The sequence below is a fragment of the Amblyomma americanum genome, chromosome 5, assembly GCF_052857255.1.
Source record: "Amblyomma americanum isolate KBUSLIRL-KWMA chromosome 5, ASM5285725v1, whole genome shotgun sequence".
In the NCBI taxonomy this organism is placed as follows: Eukaryota; Metazoa; Arthropoda; class Arachnida; order Ixodida; family Ixodidae; genus Amblyomma; species Amblyomma americanum.
In genome coordinates this window covers 168769794-168777313 of record NC_135501.1, presented here as the reverse complement: position 1 = coordinate 168777313, position 7520 = coordinate 168769794, and positions in this window count along the sequence as shown.

The window sequence follows — 7520 nt, the reverse complement described above, 5'->3', positions numbered from 1 at the left end:
AAACCTTGAAGCCTATAGCTGTGCGGTATTCCTTTTCTTGCAATTTTTCAGGCTCACGTGGCTACTTTAAAGGTGCAAGTACTGTGTCTCTTTGTGGGCTTTCTAAACACGGAAGTGACAAGCTAGTTTTGCGATATCTGAAGTCTGATATACAAAAAGCTAATCGTAGTAGGGAGTAGGTACGAGAGAGAGAGCAAACCTTTATTAATTAAATAAGGAGAATGAGTCGTCGCAGTTGGTGAATGCCGACATCTTGGTCCGCGTCCGTAGTCCGGGATGCCGCAAGATCCCGGCGTCCGAGGGCAGCTAGTCCCGTCATACTCGGGCACTCAATGGGGAAGGTTTCCTAAGCCTCTTCCGTGGGAGGAGGGGGAGGAGGAGGAGGAGGGGGTACTGTGTTGACAGGCCCACACCACGTGGGACAGAGAACAGAGCTCGTCACAGTGTGGGCACAAAGGATTCACTTTCGGGTCATAGCGAGCAGCCATGGCGGGACTGATGGCAACATTTTAATTGGATACAACTGGTGCGGTGGCTTGCGCGGACTTCTCAAGCCACCGCGCGGACTCGAGTCGCGCGGACGCCAGTTTCCTCTACCGGCAAAGGGGCTGTCGAAGGCAGACGAACGCATTCTGCAACAGCTATATATACAGACGAACACCTATTCCGCAGATGCGACAGCTATATATACAGACGAACACCTATCCTGCATGACAGGTGTTCGTCTGTATATATCGCTGTCGCAGAATGCGTTCGTCTGCCTTCGAAAGCCCCTGCAGGATGGGTGTTCGTCTGTATATATAGCTGTCGCAGAATGCGCGTCCGCGCAACCCACCGCGCCAGTTGCAGACAATTAAGATGTTGCCATCAGTTTTATTAAATTTAGAAATAAATTAGAGTATCTCATCTTCAACACGACGCCATGTATAAAAATGTGTCGTCTACTAAAAACCTCTTATTAAGTGCGGCTTGGGGAGGCAGCTTTCTGATAATAATAATTGGTTTTCGGGGAAAGGAAATGACGCAGTATCTGTCCCATATATCGTTGGACGAATTAGTTACGAATTAGTCTATGAATTAGGTTTCGAGAATGCCCAGAAACATATTGGCATAATTAGGACCCACTTTAGTGCCCCACTAATTCTTGCTCTACACCTAATTCAAAAGCTATTCATTTTCAACGCCAAGCACATCGACGTTTTCAAGGGTTGTTCCTTCAATTAGTCTTTAATAATAATAATTGGTTTTGGGGGTAAGGCAATGACGCAGTATCTGTCTCATATATCGGCGGACACCCGAACCGCGCTGTAATAATAATAATTGGTTTTTGGGGAAAGGAAATGGCGCAGTATCTGTCTCATATATCGTTGGACACCTGAACCGCGCCGTAAGGGAAGGGACAAGGGAGGGAGTGAAAGAAGGGAAGAATGAGGTACCGTAGTGGAGGGCTCCGGAATAATTTCGACCACCTGGGGATCTTTAACGTGCACTGACATCGCACAACACACGGGCGCCTTAGCGTTTTTCCTCCATAAAAACGCAGCCGCCGCGGTCGGGTTCGAACCCGGAACTCCTAAGGGAAGGTATAAAAGAGGGAGTGAAAGAAGAAAGGAAGAAAGAGGTGCCGTAGTGGAGGGCTCCGGAATAATTTAGACCACCTGGGGATCATTAACGTGCACTGACATCGCACAGCACACGGGAGCCTTAGTGTTTTGCAGCCATAAAACATAGCCGCCGCGGTCGGGTTCGAGCCCGGGAACTGCGGATCAGTAGCCGAGCGCGCTAACCACTGAGCCACCGTGGCGGGCCTTCAATTAGGCTTTGAACTTGGGAAGCTGTGCTAGCGTTAGCGACAGTACGGATGCCATCAGAGGGAGGTATGTTGGTATAAACTGCCACTTCGTTATAATGAAACTGTTTACAGCGAAATAATGGATATAGCGAAGGAAGGAAGATTAACCCTTGGAAGCTCTACCAACACGGGCTATATAACGAAGCTACGGCTGTAACGAAATATAATCACGGGGCCCTTTGCACTTCGTTATAATGAGGTTGAACTGCATAAGGACGACGCTGAGGGTAACGAGCAGGCTATTTTCCGGAATGACGAGATAAATTATGTAAAACAAAAAGAAGTTGTCCCTTTTACAAACGAAAGGAACCCAGGCGGAATTTCTCTGATAAAGCTGCCGACTAAAATTGCGATTTTTTTTAGAGGTAGTTCCTATACCTGAAATAATTGGTCATCCGGGATTATTTTCTTTATGTATTTTTGGCAAAAGGTAGAACCTACCGGGTTGGGGGCAATGGAAGCAGATAATTATCAATTTTATCAGTTTTCTTCTTCTTTACAACGGCTTCCAGCGTGGTTAGACCACGTGCTTAAAATGCGAACTAGGCGCAGAGGCCGAAGATTTGTAGAAAGACTTTGCATAGCTACCGTTGTATATCGAGGTAGCACCCCCCCCCCCCCCCCTAAAAAAAATGTGAAAAACCAAAACCCGGCCCACCGGCCGGAATGTCGTAATAAACCTTGTTTTTAATTCTGGTGATTATCTTAATGTGGTGTAATCAGCGGCCAAGCAAGTAGCATTGATATATTGTATATCAATACATTTTTACCGCTATTAGCCATTCCGATTATAGTATATCAAATGAGCGCTTAGTTTAAACTGCCCCTTTCATTTCCTAAAATAGCATATCACAGTACCAATAACCATGTTTGTGCATCGTTAGCAATGCTGCCCTCAATTTTTTTTCTTGTATGTGCCACGCGAATGTTACCGTAACTTTTTTTTTAATTCTTCGTTCTATTTTGCCGCAGTGGCTCGGCGACAGTGGGTGTTTCGCCCACCGTCTATCCGTGCTTGTGCGTGGGTGGTTTAACACGCGAGCTTTTTCCTCGCGTGTATTTTTTCTCGCCTTTTCTGCCTCGTTTAGCCGCGAAATCCGCGCCGTGACAGCAATAATGCGACCCGCGTCACTGCCCTCGCTCTTTCTGCATCGCCTCCGGGTCGGGGCCGCTGTATTGGGCGGTGCAGCCGCAGAGGGAGGCTGAAGAGCTCGCGAATCGTGATTCAGCGCGAGCGACTCAAACTGCACCACCCACCCCGGAGCAATCCTCCGCGAAAACGTTGCCCGAGAGACCAAGGGCTCAGGAATGCAATAGACGTGAAACTCCCGGCAACTGTACGTAAAAAAACTCGATGCACTTACCAACTATATATTGAAACAATACAATTAGTTGCGCTCCCTACTAATTTATAACGTACTATTTTTATTATTATATTTTGTTATTGTATCATTTTATAGTTAGAAAAATAAATTGTAGATGGCGCTGTAACTGTTAAAAACTAAAAATAGTTGCTACAAAGGGCACGATGGAAGAACAAGCTAGGTGGCCGGACGAAGGCTGCGCAGGCGGAAAAAAGTTGTGCATACATCGCGCTGTGCTCGACAGATGGCGCTACACGCAAAGGGGCCTCATTTTTCAAGCGTAGGCGCTAAATGAAAGCAGACATGGACGCGAAAAAAATTGATAATTACGCGCGTATTCAGTACCCAATTTGCAATTGACAAGAATGTTGGGTAAAGCTGAGGCTGAAAGTTGTTTGCAATGAATAGTGCTTATGCTCCGCGAGTTTCGCCATGCCCTGCACCTTGCAGCGTTCGCGCTCGTACGACGCGAGTCGAGCGCAATGTCTCTTGACATTATTTACCGCAGCCTATGCCGTCGCAGCAATATGCGCAAATAACAGTGGACGCGGTACTACAGCGCAACCTGCCTTAGTCAGACGGGAAGGCAAAACCGTGCACAACGCAAGAACAAGCACTGCGTCTACAGGTAAACCGCAGAGGCTTGCAGGTACACGATAAGGAGAAGGAAAATAATTTCATTCGTCTGGTTTTTTAAAAGGTAATGCATTTAGCCACATAAATTGAGGTCACCTAAAGAAACACAAGCAGTGAAACCATGAAGGTGCTGTGCGGCTTGCTTTTTTATTTGACATTACTCAGAACAGCCGGTGAATACAATTTTAGAAAAAAATTTTTGCTGCATAAACAAAAAGGGACACCACCGCACATTCCACGCACACCAAGGTATTCATGACTCCCGCAATTTAAACAGCGAAACAGAAGCCAAATTTTCACCTATTGAAGCTTGGACAGCTTACGCAGCTCCTGTGTCTTATTTTTCGCATCAGCTTTCTGGCGTTTGCAAAATTGCCTCATTCTCATGGCTACATAATTGTGTAGCACGGCTGCCATAACTTCCTCTTTATGGTCGGAACAGGGGAACTGAAACTCGCAGTTGTCAAGCATGTTGTCCAGCGTCAATTCATAGGCATTTCTTAGAGCCGCATGCTTCTGAAATTCCATCTCAGTGGCATGGAGAAAGTGAAAGAGACTTCGCTTTGGGTGCATGAGGCCTCCTCTAGTTTTACACAGAACAAGGCTGCTTTCCGGCTGTTGATGAAGGGCACTTTCTTCCAATAATCCTTCACGGCACTTCGTGCACGTTGTACTTTTCAAGTACTTGCGGCATATAAAGCCAACTAAGTAATAAATTATACAGTCGGCAGCTTCTGGTACTTCATGCAACTTGTCGAACACATGGTCAACCTCCGCTTCAACAGCAACCAGGCCATCTAGTTTCTTTTTCAGCAGCTGAACGTGTCCTTCAGACTTGGCATTATCATCAAAAGCAAGTTTCAAGTCATTCAACGTTAGCACAGGTAGACCGTGCTCAGATTCAACATTGCTGACTTGACAATTCCCGAATTTAGGGGGCTTAATGAGACTATAGACTGATAGCATATTGTATAGTTGCAGAAACGTGGGCATAGACGGGTGGTCATTTTGACCTCCAGCTTGCCGGATAACACCGAAGAAGCGTTCGATCACGTCTTGGTTAAATTTTCCGGTTAAGACGTATTTAAAACCGCACTCTTTCAACAGGTACCTTGATAGTTCCAATGTGGACAAAATAGTCACGCGAAGACCTTCAGCGGTTTGATCGGTGAGGAAACTTGCCCGAGATATCTTTCCTGATACCACTTCTTTTTCCCATTTATTTAGCCAGTAGAGCGACGAAGCGAGGACTCTTAAATCTTTGCTTCCAACTGTGACGCCCTCCTTTGTATGAGTTCGATTCAGGGCGTCAAAAAGATTGTTAAGCCTCAGCGTGAATTCCACCGTTGCCTTCACATTTTCGAGTCCTTTTGTGCGCCTCTGTGAATAGAATTCTAATCCTTTGGCTACACTCATGCTGAACAGTTGAGTGGCCAGCTTCACCCGCATTTTTTCGGTCGTTGAAGGATTGATGTGGGAAAAAGTTAATTTAGGGCACACACGCAAGTTCCCTGGCTGCTTAGAATCTTCTACAAAGAGCCTATCAAAATGTGCCCATTGAACGCGATCCCCGTTCACCCACAACACTTTTTGTGCGTGTAAACGATTCCGAACGCATTTCATGACATGGGGCGCGTCCGAAAATACATACACATTACGGTTTTCATCAGCAGGATGTGTGAAGTAGTTCCTAGTACTCTTCAGCGCTCCACTCACACCGAACTCTTTCCACATTGAACGATTTGTACTAGCGCCATCGCAGACGACTGCGTCGACTATGGCCCCCGCTTCTTCAAGCAAAAATATCGCTTTTAAGACGAGCTGTGCAAGTATGGCTCCTTTTGTTGGGCCCTTGCTTGCAAACACTGCGACTGGCTGAGAATACTTGTCACCAAATGAGCGAAATGTAAATACAAGTCCATGGTCTGCAAGGTCGTCGTGAGCCTCTGATGAATCGCCATAATCGACGAAGCCACTATATGTCATAGACTTTGAATGCACTCGTATTTCTTTTCTAACGCGCATTTCGTCAAAAACAAGAATCCCATGGCGCTGGAAGTTATCCTTAGCGGCCATCTTTTTCTTCAGTGCCGTGAAAAACCGCGTGTCAAAACCGCACTTGAATCTTACCATGCTTAAGTACCTGCGCACTGTCGTTACGCATGGAAGAGGGAGCACATCATTGTCTCGGAGAAAGCAATATGCAGATGGGCTGCGTATATGTAGAAGCAAACACATTAGAAGCCACTCCTCCGTGTAGCGGCGGCTTTTCTTGTTAGCTAGCTTAGCTGCTGCTACGCACTCTTTCACTACCGTCAGCTGAGCACTAGGAATGTCAGTTTTGAAGAGCTTGTCCTCCAGTTCTTCTTCTGACATTTTTTGCATGTTGAGGCGAGCTTCCGCAAGTTCCGCTGACAGTTTCTTCACTCTGTTGATGGCACGATTCTTCGCTCTTTTCAGAGCATAATTTGCTCGACGCAAGACCGCAACTTTGTCCTTGCTTTGGTATGAAGGCAAGAGACGCACAGCAGCAGGCTGAAGCCTGCGCTTTCTTTCTTCTGTTCTTTTCTGGTGCATCCGCAGGACGTTTGAAAGACCTGCACATTTGTGACATGCTGAAGAGTTTGAGTGAACAACTATAGAGCATCCTCTATGGCGCCACTTCTGAATAATATCAAGGTATGCACACTTTGTTACAGCATGCGGGTACTCCAAAACATTAGGTCCACCAGCGCAGAGTTTTGTGTTGTCCACATGCTCTAAGAGAGCTTTTACATCATCTACAGTTGATAAAGTTCCTTCATATCCAAGATCTGCCATAGAAACTGGCCTGCCCATCATGGCAATTTTCGCCAGCATATCTTCCTGAATTTCAACAGTTTTAGTGGTTACCAAAGAAGGTGCAGGGCTTTGTGTCGGCGGGAATGCATCCGATAGCAAAACCCCGACAGGTGTTTGGGTGCGCGCCAGCTGGGAGAAAACGACGCTTCGTACTTCTCCCACGCCAAGCAGGTGATACCCCCAAGAACTCGATGGAAGAAATGACCGTGGCAGGTCGGCGAATAAGCTTGCGAAAGTGGCGCATGTAGTTTCCAGTGATGAGTACGGACCAACAGGCTGAGGCATTACTTCAGAAGTTTGGCCTTCGATCACATTCATGTCGTTGTCGAATGCATTCGCGGATGTTTGGCACGGGCTTCCTTTAACGCCATCACTATCTTTACTGCATGAGGCCCCTTCCTGGTTACAGTCAGTTGATGATGCGACTCGTTTTTTCGACGAAGGCAAAGCTTGTCTTTCCGCGGGCCGCTTTCTTGTTTTCAGCGATTTCGATAGGTACAGCGGGCAACCGGGAAATATTGTTGGCACAGCATTACTCGCCAATGAAGCCTTTCGTGGAACACTCACCAGGACATGTCCTTTGTACTGCGCTGTCCATGCCTTAGTCACGAGGTGGGGCTCGAAGTGCTTTTCACACACGTGGTCGTTCACTTGAAGGCAGCGATCCTTCCTTGGGATAGCTCGACGCCAAAGATTCAAGCGTTCTTCATCTTTCGGCGCGGAAAAGAGGGACAGTTTTTCGGTACAGCCTTTGTATCCCGTCGTGCAATGTGGAACGAAACACTTCTTGCCCATTGTGCTCACAATTGCATGATTGTCGAGAAAAC